This window comes from Cavia porcellus, unplaced genomic scaffold (genome assembly GCF_034190915.1).
Source record: "Cavia porcellus strain 051 isolate PalLab524CR breed Dunkin Hartley unplaced genomic scaffold, mCavPor4.1 scaffold_22, whole genome shotgun sequence".
Lineage (NCBI taxonomy): Eukaryota > Metazoa > Chordata > Mammalia > Rodentia > Caviidae > Cavia > Cavia porcellus.
This window is the reverse complement of record NW_026947505.1, coordinates 54,677,658-54,692,556: the sequence shown is the minus strand read 5'-3', so window position 1 is coordinate 54,692,556 and position 14,899 is coordinate 54,677,658. Positions and strand designations below refer to the sequence as shown.

General features: G+C 39.5%; 1 long non-coding RNA gene and 1 pseudogene across 1 annotated transcript; one reads left to right on the top strand and one right to left on the bottom strand.

Moving 5' to 3' along the window:
• The first annotated feature begins 672 nt into the window (after positions 1–672).
• On the top strand, positions 673–5,375 carry LOC100728967 (sin3 histone deacetylase corepressor complex component SDS3-like; annotated as a pseudogene).
• A 5,436-nt stretch (positions 5,376–10,811) lies between these two features.
• LOC134472139 (uncharacterized) lies at positions 10,812–14,892 on the bottom strand. The gene is made up of 2 exons (XR_010042002.1): positions 13,251–14,892; positions 10,812–10,969 (listed from the first exon to the last, which is right to left on the bottom strand). It is a non-coding gene; the product is annotated as an uncharacterized LOC134472139 (long non-coding RNA).
• Between the last annotated feature and the right edge of the window lie 7 nt (positions 14,893–14,899).

Sequence of the window (14,899 nt, the reverse complement as noted above, 5' to 3'; positions counted from 1 at the left end):
TTGTCTGCAAATCTAAAATTCTTTTCTCCCCAATCTAAGATAATTTGATCTTCAAATATTGAAGGCTGTGAAATAAACAAATTTTACATTTATACCTAGTTTTTTATTTCTGTATAAGCAAGCAAATAATACCATTTTACAGAGAATCAGTATAACGAATCCATGATTTGACAAGTGGACAAACCTCTAGAAACTGAAAAATGTTAAAAGCTGGCAAAATAATCTAGAAGTACACTAAATGGTCTAAAAGTTAAAAACACTATCCTAAAGCATTCTACCCTTAGCCATCCGAGCCTTCCAACATTCACACCAAAAAATTATCCAGTATTACTTTCTTTGGCTTCCACTTTCTTATGGTAAAACACAGTGAAGAAAAGGTTGATCATGAGAGAAACTATTCTCAATAAATTCGTAAGATTACATAATACATGTACAAAATACGGAAAATTTCAAGAACAAGCAGGCCATGTGGAATGGCCTGAGTGTGTCTACCTGTGCCAGAGGGCAGGGTGACCCCTCCTTCCCAAGCAAGGGCAAGACCATCCACCAACTTGGAGCCAGCTGTATATTTTGCTTCCCTTTGGCACGAGGCAGCAGAGATGAGGACTAACCCACCAGCCATCGTTCTGGACGATGACAGCACCTGAGCAGGGAAGAGGGCAACTAGGTGCCATGACTGTCGATGTTAGGAACAACAGTCCACTCGCACACTCGCCCTGCAGCCTGAGTCCAGCAGAGATCAGAGGACGGCTTGCATTTCCCAGCTACCAACAGGATCAGGGACGCCCTTGGGTGGGATTGTAAGGAGTCAGGAGAGGACACCAGAGGAGCCGCGGGTGCAGGAAGGGGGCCTCAAAACCCGATGGCCTAAATGTTGACAGAGAAAATGCCTGGATTCCAAGACTGACTATCTTGGACAGATATCATTCATTCAAAAACACAGGAATTTTTTCTTTTGACTCAGTCTTTTTAAATTTTTGTACTTTTAATTATTTTTATTTTACTCTCATTGCATTTTGTACAAGTTTGTGGGGTTTTTCTTTTCCCATCCCCTCATTTACTTTCTTCTCTTTCTTTTTTTTTTCTTGTAACTATTTTCTTTTTCTTATTATCCTTCTTTGATTTCCTGTATTTTTCTCTTTGTCTTTTTCTTCTGTTTCATTGTTTTTTTCCTGTTCATTCTTTTTTACAACTACTGTCTAGTTCACTGATCTTTCTTTTACTCTTCAATATGACCACTTACCTCACTTTTCTCTCCTCCTTCTCATACCCATTGATTAATTTCTCAAATGTTTTTCTTTTTTCCTTCTCTGATTCCCCACTTCCTTTTTTATGAGTAAGTGCGATACCTTAGTGGTCCTTAGGGTTTGTGCTGATATGATAATCTGTGCTGGTTTTACTACTATAGCCAAGATGATGTACCTGTTACTATTAATTGGGTTTTTTTGGGATGCCAATATCTGGATTTCCTCGGAGTCATTAACAATATTCCTGAAAAAGTGGATACTGGGTCAAATACACCACAGTGTCCCATGCCAAGTAAGCAGAGGTGCTGGATCCTGAGACAGAGGGAAAGGCTAACAGTAGCCATGCCCAGAAGACGCCAGTGAAAAGCAGACATAAACTGAAGAGATCTCCACACTAGCAACAAAGCTCTCCACTACAGTTAGCCCACAAACCTAAAAAACAAACAGGAACATGAGAAGACAAACCAACAAAATGCCTTTAAAAACTACCAACTCCCCCGAAGTTGATCCCTGGGGTATCAAAAGGGAGAGAACTAACAGGTACACATCCAGATGATTTGAAATGATATCAGAGGAGAAAATAAAACATTTCACGAAGTCATTTGGCAAGTTCATAAAAAATATAAATAATAAGATATTACTAATAAATAGATAGGACCAGGGATACAGCTCAGCACCATGGTGCCTACCTGGCAAGCGTGAGGTTGTGAGTTTGATTTCCTGGTACCAACAACAATGACAACAAAAGCCAGCCGGACTAAACAAAATGATGCAAATAATGACCAGTGGAAAGAAATTATGTTAAAGAAAAGAAGGCAGCAGTGAAAAATCTTGAAGACAAGAAGGTTAAGCTGAAAGAGAATCTGAGCTAGAAGAAAAGAGGAAAATGATTGAAAATGAAAAGCTAACCATGGAACTGAGGGGGAGGCTATGGAAGTGAAATCCATCATGACCAGGAAGTTGCAGAGGCGACCAAATGATCCTGTCCCCATCTGAGACAAGAGAAGAAAACCTGCTCCTGCTCAGCTAAACTATGGTAGCTGATGGCCAGATTATGGAGGATCTTAGAACATTAAATAAGCCTAAGTCACCCAAGAGACCAGCAACCCCATCTTCTCCCACACACAAAGAGCCTGCCCCACCTGCAGAATCTCCAGCCCAGAGCTTAGAGGCTCAGATAGAAGATGGCAAGCTGTACAAAGATAAAAGATTGTACCAAAAGAGCCAGGCCATCTATCTGGAACCAGAGGATAACTAGAATCTGAGCTGCATCAGCCAATGAGATCTAAAGTGACAGCACCAAGATGAGGATCTATCTGGGCCAGCTTCAGTGTGGGCTCTTTGTAATCAATCCACCGGCGGTCAGCGGCTTGACTTTCTACAGTGTCCCTCTTCCCTTTATCCCTTTTCTGGAGTGGTTTTTATTTTTGTTTTGTTTTCTTCTTACTAGAAAATTTTTAACCTACTGGGAACAACTACTTGGCCTTGGAAATGGAGAACCCTGTTGTGGATTCTGCAAGGCACTTTTGTGGCTGGTTACTTCTGGCTTTCTGTCATCCTTTCCCGCCCTGACTTCTAGACATCCGTCAGCGATGGACTCTTACTTCAAGAGTGTTGGGAGTTTGTCTTATTTTATTTCTTTATTGTTTGCTCACACCCTTTTTAAAAACTGCCTTTGAATTTGAAGGGATAGGTATTTTTGTTAATTATCTTTAGGTCTTTCTCCCATGAAAAAGAGCAGAAAGGAATACACTCTACAGTACATTTTCATGTTTTGCATTTAATTAGTGGATCACATAGCTGCTTCCCTTGTCAAGCCCAATTCACTGTTTTCCCAGAAGCTTGGGACAGAGGTCCTAGCAGAAGATGAATTCTCCTGGCTGACAGCTGTCTCGGAGAAATAAATGCCTGTATAACATCTGGCACATGCTACCCATTCCCCTGGCTGAACGACAGAAGACTGTGCACTGCAGTAAATGGAGCTGGGGTAGGGGACATTTCATATTCATAATGTGCTGAAGTTACCACGTTTTAAATGTTATTTAATGCAGGTGATTTAGTCAGACACACTTACTCTAGCTCAGGCTGGAACAAGAAGTGCTAATTGCAGAAGTTTCACTTGTAATTTCTTTTCCTCCCTAGTTCCCAAGTAGCTAACAGTAGCACCTGTCACAGGCTGATCATCTGGGTTCTCTCATAGGCAGGGCAGGGAGATTGATAGTGTAATAATCAGTGATCTGTAGACTCGCTGCATAATTCAAGTGTTACTCTCGGTGCTGCTAACATTATCGCACAGGCCCTGGGCGCTCACAGGAGATCTGGCCCTGTTGGAGACTAGCAAAGCTATGCCGTGGCTGCCACCAGACCTGCTTTCTTCCTGATGATCTCTGATGAAACAACCTTCCCTGCACTCCCACTTATTTTTCTCTGTCCCTTGATTGGAGAAGTGATTGGCTCACTGGGTGATGGGGCTTTTATATTCTAGCTGCCATCTTGAGGTTTCAGGCATTTGGCGCTGGAGCAACTATTAGCATCTCCCTGGGCAGTCGGTAGGGCTTACACGTTTTAGGAAATCTCTGTAAGTAATTCCACTGGTTCCTTGATCACACTCCCTTGGAATTTCTTCATATTCTTTTTCTCTTGATCTAGATATTACACATCAAGTTGGGGGTCTGTGATGACAAATCACTCCCTAAGTTCTGACTTCCATGCAGAACAAACAGTTCCCGGAGTAAAGAATTGTACAGATATATTTTTGTTTTAATTTGTATCCTTTTTTTTTGAAATTGGGGTTCAAATCTCATTTAGAAAACAAGATAAATGATGATGATTATCAAAGGCTCCCTGGGTGCTCTGTTTCTTCTCTACTCTTCATCCCCTAGTTGTTACCATGTTCACTGCAGTGAACCAAGGCCAACGTAAACAGAGGCCTCGTATTTGCTTTGTTCTGAGCTTATCCTTTGAGAGGCAACTTCTCTTGCTTGAACTGTCATATAGCTTGTTTACCATTAAGTGTTCTGTGATGGATATTTATTTAGATACATTCAGTATGTATTTGCATCAAAAGAAAGAATAACCACACACAAAAAAATACTGGCAAACAGAATGCAGTGAACCATCAAAAAGTTCATACATCAAGTTCACAGAGGCTTCATTCTAAGGATTCAAGTTTGCAAATCAATAAATGTAATACATCACATAAACCAAAGCAAGGAAAAAGAATCACCTGATGTCAATATATGCAAAAAAGCCTTTTAAAAGTCAACATCTTTCATGATAAAAACAATAAGGAAAATAGGTAGAGAAGGACCTTGTCACACTTTGATAAAAGCTAGTTGTGAGAAACCTACTGTCAACATCATGTTAAATGGAGAAAAACCAAAAGCTTTCCTTCTAAAACCAGGAACAAAACAAGGATGTCCCTTATCACCACTTCTGTTCAAAATAGCACTCCAAACATTATCTAGGGGAATTAGGCAAGAAGAAGAAAACTGCATTGCTATCATATGAAGATGTAATCAAAGATAGTAAAATAAAAAATTAGGAGAAATTTATTTTTGGACTGTGTGAAACTTATGGTATTTACCAAATGTTAAAAAATTAAAATGACTACTCCTGTTCTTTATTTTTGTACCTATAACAATAGCTATTGATCTGCTCTGCTCCTTTCAGCAAACCAGGGTGACTTTCTTAGTCACTTTTCTATCACTCAGACATAACACCCAACCTGTAACTAAAGGAGAAAAGGTTTACTTGAGCTCCTGATTTTGAGAGGTTTCAGTCCACAGTCATCTGGCTCCAGGGCAGAAACGGCATGGCAGAAGGACCCATGGAAGAAAGGTACTCGCACCATGGTGGCCAGAAGCTGAGAGAGAAGAGAGGAGGTGGGGAAGGAGACACACCCTTCAGTGCCCCACCTCTTCCAACCAAATCCTGTTTCCTAAAAGCAAATCAGCCATAGTGCCTCCATAACCTAACGTCTTTTCAAAAGCCCTGCCTATGAACATGTGAGGCTTTGCTTAGACAGTCTAGATCTAAGCCATAACAGTGCCCATTTTCTAGCTATTGCAGAGAGTGATTAACAAAGACCACACCTGTACCCTTCTGTTGCAGATTGCTCAGGCCTAGGGGAGACCCCCTTTCCTGGAGACTGGACCATTCCCAGTGACTGACTGATGCGGAGGCATAAATGCCCTTGCCTTGTAAAGAGAACTACACGTGAAGTAATACTGAGGACAGATGTCTTCTGAAATCACCCCATTGTGCAGAGCCTCCTCCCCTAATCTGTGTCTCTCACTTCCACCCAACTTCCCAAGAGAGACTACCCTCAATAAACCACTAATACAAGGATCTACATTTCAGGCTTCTGCTTCTAGGAAATCTCACCTAAGAGAGTATCTAATTTTGACTTCATAATTTTGTGTTATTTTTCAAATATAAATGCCCCCAATTAGAGAGGCTTCACGCCCTCACCTCTACTATGGACCTGTGATGATATGGTGATCACCACATCACTGATTGCATCATCCTTGTGACTTCAGCCTTCGTCTTTTCTCATATTGATCCCTTGCCATTCACTGCTTTTTGAGACAAGGTTTTATTATGTAGTTCAGGCTGGACTTGAACTCACTATGTAGCCCTTATTTGCCTCAAATTTGCAGCAATCCTCTGCCTCAGGCTCCCAAGTGCTGGGATTACAGCTATGTGCCATCATGCTCAGCTCTTGTTATTCAGGTCTTTAGCAAATGTATTTCCTCCTTCAGGATCTCATCAGCTTTCCACTGGTGTTTGCCTGGCTCTGGATTTCTGATGACTTCCTCTGGGCTGGAGTTTTCCAAAGATGCAGAGACAACTGAATCTCTACATTTTTTCCAATGGAGCAATGCCTATCAATGGGTTGGTACTATTCTTGAATTTGAGGAGACACTTGGTGGAAGTGGGACTTCCCACATCACATAAATTCAACTTCTAGCTAACTGGACAAGGCTGAACAAATATAATGGCTGCAAAAAGATGCATACACCACTGAATCTATGGTGTGCAAGAAGTTGTAGAGGGCAGGTTCTGGACTCATATCATCCAGCTATGGTGTTACTATCATCTCTTGTAGTTTTCCAGTATCCAGCCTGAAGACAAGCTTGAGTGGTTGGAAGCCCTTCTGTGGCACTTGAAGACCAGCAGAGTGCTGCTGAGTGACCCTGCCTCCACCAGTGAATAGCTCCTGTCACATCTTCTGTGATTCCTATGACCATTCTTCTGTAAAATGGGCCATTCTCTTGTATGTACATGGGCTATTGCCTTTTACTTGTAAATTGAGCCTGGGCTATCTATAGATTCCCAAACCCACATATTTCTACCCCCAAAACACATAAACATTCCCAACTTCAGAGCATATCATGCCCCTCTTCAGGGTCATCCTCCATTTCCTTTGAGTGTGTGTTTTTTAAATTCTGGGTAATAAAACCGTCCTATGCTCCTCAAACAAATAAACAAAGAAACACTTCTGATATCTGATATAACTCCATCCCCAAAAGAATAATACTTGTCCCTGGATCTCCATTCACCCTTCCTTCCTCCTGGTACAGCAGTATCAAACTGCTCTCACAATTGTACCTTTGCTTATGTAGTTCACTCTGCCTAAATCCTCTGTTTCTTCTATTCCTGGAATTTACCCTTATTCTCCAACAAATAGCTCAAATATTGATTTCCTCTAAAATAACTCCCAGATATGCTCCTCCATAAAGAACTCATCTATTTCTATATGTCCTCCTGAGTGCTCTGGAATACCTTTATGTAGCACTAATGAAACTGTATTATGATGATTTATTTACATGGGTCACTAGGCTGGCTCCCAAAATGTAAAGCACTTACCACTGGTGGTATTTACACTGACACACCACTAAATATGGAATTGCATGATGTAAGGGTTATTTCCTTTTAATATTTTACATTAGGGAAGAAGTTTTAATTTTGTGCCAGCATGTCTTCAACATCTCTCTATTGGGTGGTTAATTTTCCTTTTAAAAGAGAGAGCTTGCACTTAGAAAGTTTGTAGACAAAAAATAAACACTTTACATGATATTTTCTAATCATTATGTTCTACATATATTGGTGACAGAGTTTACTTTTAAAAAAAATCCCAGAAATCTGGGAAGCTAAGCAGGAAGATCACAAGGTTGAAAGCAAAATGGGCAACTAAGAGAGATATTGTCTCAAAATTTTTCTTAAAAGGGCTGGAAATGTAGCTCAGTGCAAAGGCTCTAAATTCAATCCCTAGTACCAACACAATAAATAAGTAAAATTAAAGGGAGTTAATTTAAAATAAATACATTTTGGTTAAAGAGGTATATTATTGTTGCAAAATTCTCAACAGATGCATGAAAATTATTTAAGTCTGAAAAAAATGGAGCTAGGTGTTGAGAACGAGAAAGCATCACTTTTGTTCTCAGTTCCTAGGACTCTGCTTAACATGCACTAGCTCAACACTAAACATTTGATAAATTAAAAAGCAACACCCACCTACAACATTTTGAAAACCTAATTCCATTTTAGGAAGCATACAGATTAGTGACCAGCCACTAAACTGACTTCCTGAAAGAGTTAGATTAGCTTGATTCTTCCTAATTGCATTATTTCATATGAATGACTTTTTACATGATTCCCTATTGCCAGAATATAAGAGGTCAAAGTGGACTATGTAGAATGGTGTCCTGTAAATCAAAGTGAAAAGGCAACAGAAAAAAGTATTCATGGCAGGGAGCCCTGCATCGACCTGCGGTGAGTGAGAGAATGGGGACCCTTTCATAGAATAGGAGGCTCCAACAGAGGACATTCTGGGAATGAGCAGACTAGTCGGAACAGGACGCTGCAGTGACTTTAGTCGCATATTCCCCTCTCAAGCGGGAGTGGTGGGGAGCGCTTGGCCTGGTGACGCCGCGGACTAAGATCCAGTAGGCTAGCCCAAATCAGGTCCCTGCACCTGGCGGTACACCCTAGCAGTGAAGCATTCAGTAGGTTGACCTGGAGGGGCAGGCACAGCAGAGGCTGCTCAGGTCTGTGTCTCCCTAGTACACTGCAGTGGGCGGGAACACATAGCCTGCAGATTCAAACAAACTGTAACCGACAAAGAGAAAAAAAAAAAAAACAAAAAACTGGGCCTCCTACAGACGCTTGTATGGAAGGAACAAAAAGTATGGGAAAAGGGAGCAACAAGAAAGGGTCCTTAGTCCCCAATCCTGAGAACACTGATGCAGGAAAGGTAAATGCAAAAGAGAATAAAGACAGAAAACATGCAATATCCGACATGGCACCTATAGACATAAAGCAGTATCTCCGGAGCCTAATAGACGAGTTCAAAAATGAAGTATTTAATGAAATAAAGCAAGAAATAAGTAGAATAGTTAGAGAAATGCTAAGCACCGCCCAAGAAAAGACAGATGGTGGAATGGAAGAACAGAAAAAAAGGGGAGAATTGTTTGATGGAGAAAATAGAGAAAACATAGAATACATGAAGCAGGTTCAAAGAGATTACCAGGAAACTAAAAACTCTATTGAAAGCTGGCATAACAGCTTGAAAGAAACTAAGGATAGATTATCAGAACTGGAGGACAGATTTGTAAGGTGGGAGCATGAAATGAAAAACTTCTTAAAAATAACAAGAAAACAAACAGCAATAATACAAAGACTAGAAGATGATGAGAGGATCTATAACTTAAGAATTAAGAACATAAAAGAAGAGGTAGGGACTCAAACAAATGAACTACAAAAGCTATTCGAAGAAATAATCCTGGAGAATTTCCCTAATTTAGCAAAAGGTAAAGATACTCAGATGTATGAGGCATACAGGACCCCAGCCACCTACAACCCAAACAGAGCTACACCCAGGCATATAATAATCAAAATTCCAGAAATCCAATACAAGAACAGAATATTAAAAGCTATCAGAGACAAGAAACAGATCACTTACAAGGGAACACCCATCAGAATGACAGCAGACTTCTCAGCACAAACCATCAAATCACAAAGAGCGTGGGGGGAAATAATTCAAGCTTTGAAAGATAATAACCTCCAGCCAAGATTGATATATCCTGCACAACTGTCCCTAGAAATTGATGGAAAAACAAGGTGCTTCCAGGATAAAGAGGAACTAGGGGAATTTACAACCACCAATTCAACTCTACAGAGATTACTGCCGGATATTCTAAAAATGAAAAATACCAAGATTCCAGAAACAGTGGCAGAGAGGCCACAATGAATGGAGCAGAAAGCGAAATGAAGAGGACAAACTGACAACTAATGACAGAAAAAGAGCTCAACAGAAATGAGGCAGAGAAAGTTGGATGGTAGGAACAGCCATTTTGGAGAAAGCAAGACATCATAATAGGTAGTGCTGATTTAATATCCTCTTGTTTTGAAGTCCCATCAAGCTTTTGTTCTTCTGTCTCCATCGGTTTTAATGTGTTGTATCTTATTGGATTTTATTATATGTGATAATATAAACAAAAACTTTTATAGACAAGGAGATTATACAGAAACTATTGTTCATTTTCTGTTAGTTGATTCAAAATACCCTGTAATCCTGTCATTCTCTTGAACGGTTTTACATTGTCTTGATATGTTTGATGCTACAGTATATGAAGTTATACCCAAAGATTTTAAGGGAAGAGACACTATGGTAACTACTGTCGAGATTATCTTGTGGTGAAACACTATTTTGCTTAAATGGCTATGTTTTGACCTGCACTGTTTTGTCGTTATGCCCTCTTTTTTATCTCAATCTCCTTTTTTATTATCTACTTTTTCATTTTTATCCTTTTAATTAAGGGAAAAATAAATAAAAATAGCAGGATATATTATAGTAACCCACTCTGATTTCCTATTAACTTGATTTGAAACTCTGTATTGCTCTCACCATCTTGTTTTGACTGATTTTCCTCTATTCTGTTATGCTTGATAGTACCAAGTTTGAAAGTATAGGCAACAACTATGAAGACAATAAGATTCATTTTGACGCCCATTCTGGTTGACTATTATCTTCTTTTGAAGTCCTCTAATGTCTCCAATGATTTGGTTTTATTGGTCTTATTCTTTACTGTTTTGTTCAATTTTATTATAACTGATGATTTAGGCAATTCTTCTTAAGATAGCAAGAGGCAGTATGGTAACCATTGCTGATCACCTTGTATTTTGTTTTTACATTATGTATTATGTCCATCCTTTTGATTTGACTGACTCTGTCCTGGTATGTCACATTTGGTTTTACTTTCTTCAAAAAGAACTGTGGGAGTAATAAAACCCAAAGTGTGTAATTGTCATTGTACAAAAGAAAGGAAAAGAAAGTTCTCTAAAAGATATAATTGCATATATATTTAAGTGTGTAAGATAGATAACCATATTACTGAGTTTTCTTGGATCATTGAACAAAACTGTTTGTAATCTGTTTGAAAGACCCCTCTATATGCTTTAATTTTGTAACTTCAACAACTATTTCTAAGATGACAATATGTAATTAACTAGTGATTTCCTACTGTTTATTTTTGCTGAAAGTCTGTATAACTTGTACCCTTTTTCTTTTTTTTTTTTTCTTTTTTTTTTTTTTTTCCTTAAATAAAATTAAAGAAAAAAATATTCACAATACCTTCCTGAGCAATCTGATCCACAGCACTCCGTAACCCTTTAAGGATGGGCCAGGGCAGCTCTCTCCAGAGGACAGCTAGCACCACCTGTTGGGGAGGGAGTGCCTTCACAGAGTGAGATGGTATTCGCCCTGCTTATGAGCCTGATACTTCGTAATTTAAAGTGCTTTTTATCACACACCTTTCAAGACACTCTTTTTTTAACCATGACTGTGTCTTCCAATCAAGACACTTATACATACCAAGAGCACAATTTAACTTTCAGTCAGTTCTAGTTCTCCACTATGATGCTCAAAACCAAAACTAGCTAAGTAACTTATTAAAATACACTAGTTCTTCATGATGTGACTCTTGGATAATTACTCCATTTTGATCCATTTAAGAAATGAAACAAGAGCCAGGTGTGGTGGTACATGCCTGCAATCACAGCATTCTGGGAAGCTGAGTCAGGAGGATTCTAAATTTGAGCTCAGCCTGGACGACTTAGTGAAACCCTATGTCAAAAAATGAGTTGGGGAAGAGCTCAGTGCAAAGTCTCTGGTTCAATTCCCAGTTTAAAAAAAAATGAAATAAAAGACAAAAAACTACTTATATTATACAACCTCATACATTATCAGATTGTTTTAGAATAGCGAGTATGTGTTGCTTGTTATTATCAACCAGGCTTGGCATCTCTTGTTATCCATGGTAATTAGAAACAGAGATAGCTTTGGCGTTTGATCTTTATTAACAATTTAGAAACAATAATTTTTTACTCTCAAACTCCTCTGATGAAATTGCGAAGGTTTGTTTCTCCCATACCATTTATAATAGATGCTCTTGAGTGACAAAAAGTATGAATCTAGGGTGTGGTCAATAGAGAATAAAAGAGAAGTGCTTAGATTCTAAATGATACTGTTTGCTATCAGCAATTTTCTTGGAGACGGGTGTCAGGAGTAAATACACAAGCATCAGGAATAAATTCACATGTGCCTCTATTTTAAACATAACATTGACAATTTTAAAGAGATATCCATTAAGAAAAGCTTTAACAAATAGAAAACATTCTGGATTTTTTTTTATAGTACTCTATGGAACTTTGATTTCAATAAAAAATTACTTACTTTTGAAAAATGAGGTAAAGTAATGATAGTTTTTAAATATTGTCCTGAAATACTGTAAAATTGAAGTATATCTGTCTTCGTGAGGGAAATTAAGAAGCAATAATTTTTAATGTGTTAAATGGAAATGAAGTGATAATTACCACAAAAAACAGTACATTAAACTCTACTGTAAAAGAGGAGTTTCAGTTATTAAACAATTGTCAGATTTGCCAGAGGTATATTATTTGGGAATTTTTTTATAATATAGAAAGAACAATATCTCTCCAATTCTATAGAGGACCATTTGGTGCTTTAAAGAAATGACTCAACAAAATAATACTTTTGCTAAATTGTACCCCGGGGCTGTGAATTTGTCCCAGCAGCATAAGTGCCTGCCTGGCAAGCACAAGATCATGAGTTCAATCCCTGTCCCCAGTATCAAAAAACAAAAACACACAATAAATTGTACCTAGGTTCTAAAATGTAAACATTTTCAGTGTGAACTTGAATGTTTTTGAGCCCAAGGACAGGCAGGATTTTTGATCTTCATCTAAACTTTTGCCCTAGTTCTACAAGAGGACTATAAAAACATCAAAAGGAAGATAAAGCACTTCTCAACTAGTTAAGACACTGTCCAAACCTAGTGTCAAATTGTTTAGTTGTACATATTTAAATATATTCCTGCCTCAAGCCTTCCAACCAGAAAGCTTACATTTCTTATCTACTTCAAATTGTATCTAGAAATAGGAAGGACAGATATTTTTATGAAATATAAATAACAGTGGTTCCACAAGTACTTTAAATCAATTCCAGCTACATTTCAAGTGCTGAGTGAACTTCCTTTCACATTTGAGGACTCTTTCCTCAGGTATTTCCATCAATCAGAACAGAAAACAAAACAGGCCAGAAAACAAAACAAAACAACAACAAATTGCTCCTCATGTGCGTTCTCTTTTCATGTTTTCTTACTTTTTTTCTTACATGCTTTTTTGCTGTTCGAACTGTAAAGAGCTCTGGATTTTTTCTAATTATAAAAAGCATTTCAAAAAAATAATCTGAGCCAGGCATGGTGGTGCACACTTGTTCATCTCAGTTACTCAGGAGACAGACGTAGGAGGATGGGAGACTGAACCAAGCCTGCCTCAGAGTAAAATATAAAAAGGACGAAGATGTAACACAGTGCAAGACCTTGGATTTAATCTCAGTACAAAATGAAAAAAAAAAAAAACCCTGAAAGTACCAAACGGTAAGAAGAAAAATTCAGCGCTAGACATGGAAGCACATACCTGTAATAGCAGCACTCTGGGAGGATGAGGCAGGATTGCAAGTTTGAGCCCAACCTGGGCAACACAACATCTTTCTGAGACCCAGCCTCAAAGGGCTTGAGACATAGTTCAATGTAAAGGCTGTGGGTTCAATCCCCAGTACCTTAAAAAAATAAATAAATAAAGTAAAAATCAGTGTATAGTGCTTCTAATCTATTTAACAATCCATAGTCTAATTCTGACTATCCACAAGGTTAAGTTCTGTTCCTTTGCAAAATCAGTATAATGGGTTACTGGAGACCTCAAAAAAAAAAAGTCAAAACTCCTGGCCTTGAACAAAAGGTCTTTGCAGGTGTATTTATGGATTTCAGGATGATATTACTTTTGGATTAACCAGAAGGTATCAAATCCAAAGACAAGTGTGCTTATGAGACACAGAGGAGAAACAGAAAGAAGAAAATATGAAGATAAAGGTGGAATGAGTTATGTAGCCACAGCCAAGGAATGCTTAGGGCCATGGGGGGGGGGGCGGACTTCTCTTTTGGAGCGTCCGGGGTGAATATGGCCTTGTGGACACCTTTGGTTTCTGACATCTGGCCTCCAGAACTCTAAGCGAATAAATTTCTGTTCTGAGCCATGAAACGTTTGGCAATGTGCTATAACACTCCTATAAACTAACACACAGTATTCTAAACAGTATTGATAAACCTAGCCTGTTCTCCAGCCTCTTTTCCTGATTTATACCTCTGTTGGCCTCCTTTTGATTTTGCTTTTATTCATTCTTCAACTATTTCTTCAAGACTCCAAGGGACCGCCCAGCTCTGTTTATCAGACAGTAACTTTCTCCCCTCAGATGCACACACTAGTATTTCTTTTTGTAGCCCCTAGAGTGTGTATCTTTGTTGGTGTGATTCTACAAGAGGGAGGTCTCGGATTTGACTCTAGAATCATGAGAAAAATAAATGTTTAAACACCTTCTGTCCCTCTAGCAAACTGTAAGCTCCCTGAGGAGACCCGAGTGGTTGTATTTGAAGCCTACCTCTGAGCCTGCAGTGCCACAGTCTGCTGTGCCCCGTGAAAGAATGGCCACTTTTGCAAAAGCACCATAGACCTTGGAAACCTCGACCAGCCCCAGAAAGGTCTGTGGGCAAGGTCGGGGCGCCATGTCAAACCCAAATCAAACCACTTGAGAGAGTACTTAGTAACTGTGAGTCTGGCTATTATCCCCACCTTGGGTAAAAGGTCTGCCTACCACAGGAGCGAGCAAAAAGACTAGAGGAAAACCAGAGGGGGGAGAGCTACAGTACATATTTCCTAGGAATGGGAATTGGGACATTTAAGCTTATTTAACTGCCAGGGCATTTTAATCGCTTTCTTGCCCTTCGTGCATCCATCTGTCCATTCTTTGACTGTCCTCCCCTCCACTGCGTGAGCTCCGAAGGACGGCACCTGTTTGCTCGTCGCCGTACCCCACACCTTCAACAGGACCTGCGGCGCAGCAGGCGCTCGGTGAGCGTCTGGGTATCACCCCAAGCGAACCCTGGATGACAGTCAAAACGCCGCGAGAGGGGGCGACCCCAACAGGTCCCACAGCCGGAGACCTGGGGGGCGAAGGCCCAAAGACCGCCAGGGCCCGGCTGCGCCCCGGCCGGCCCGGCCCGGATCGCCCC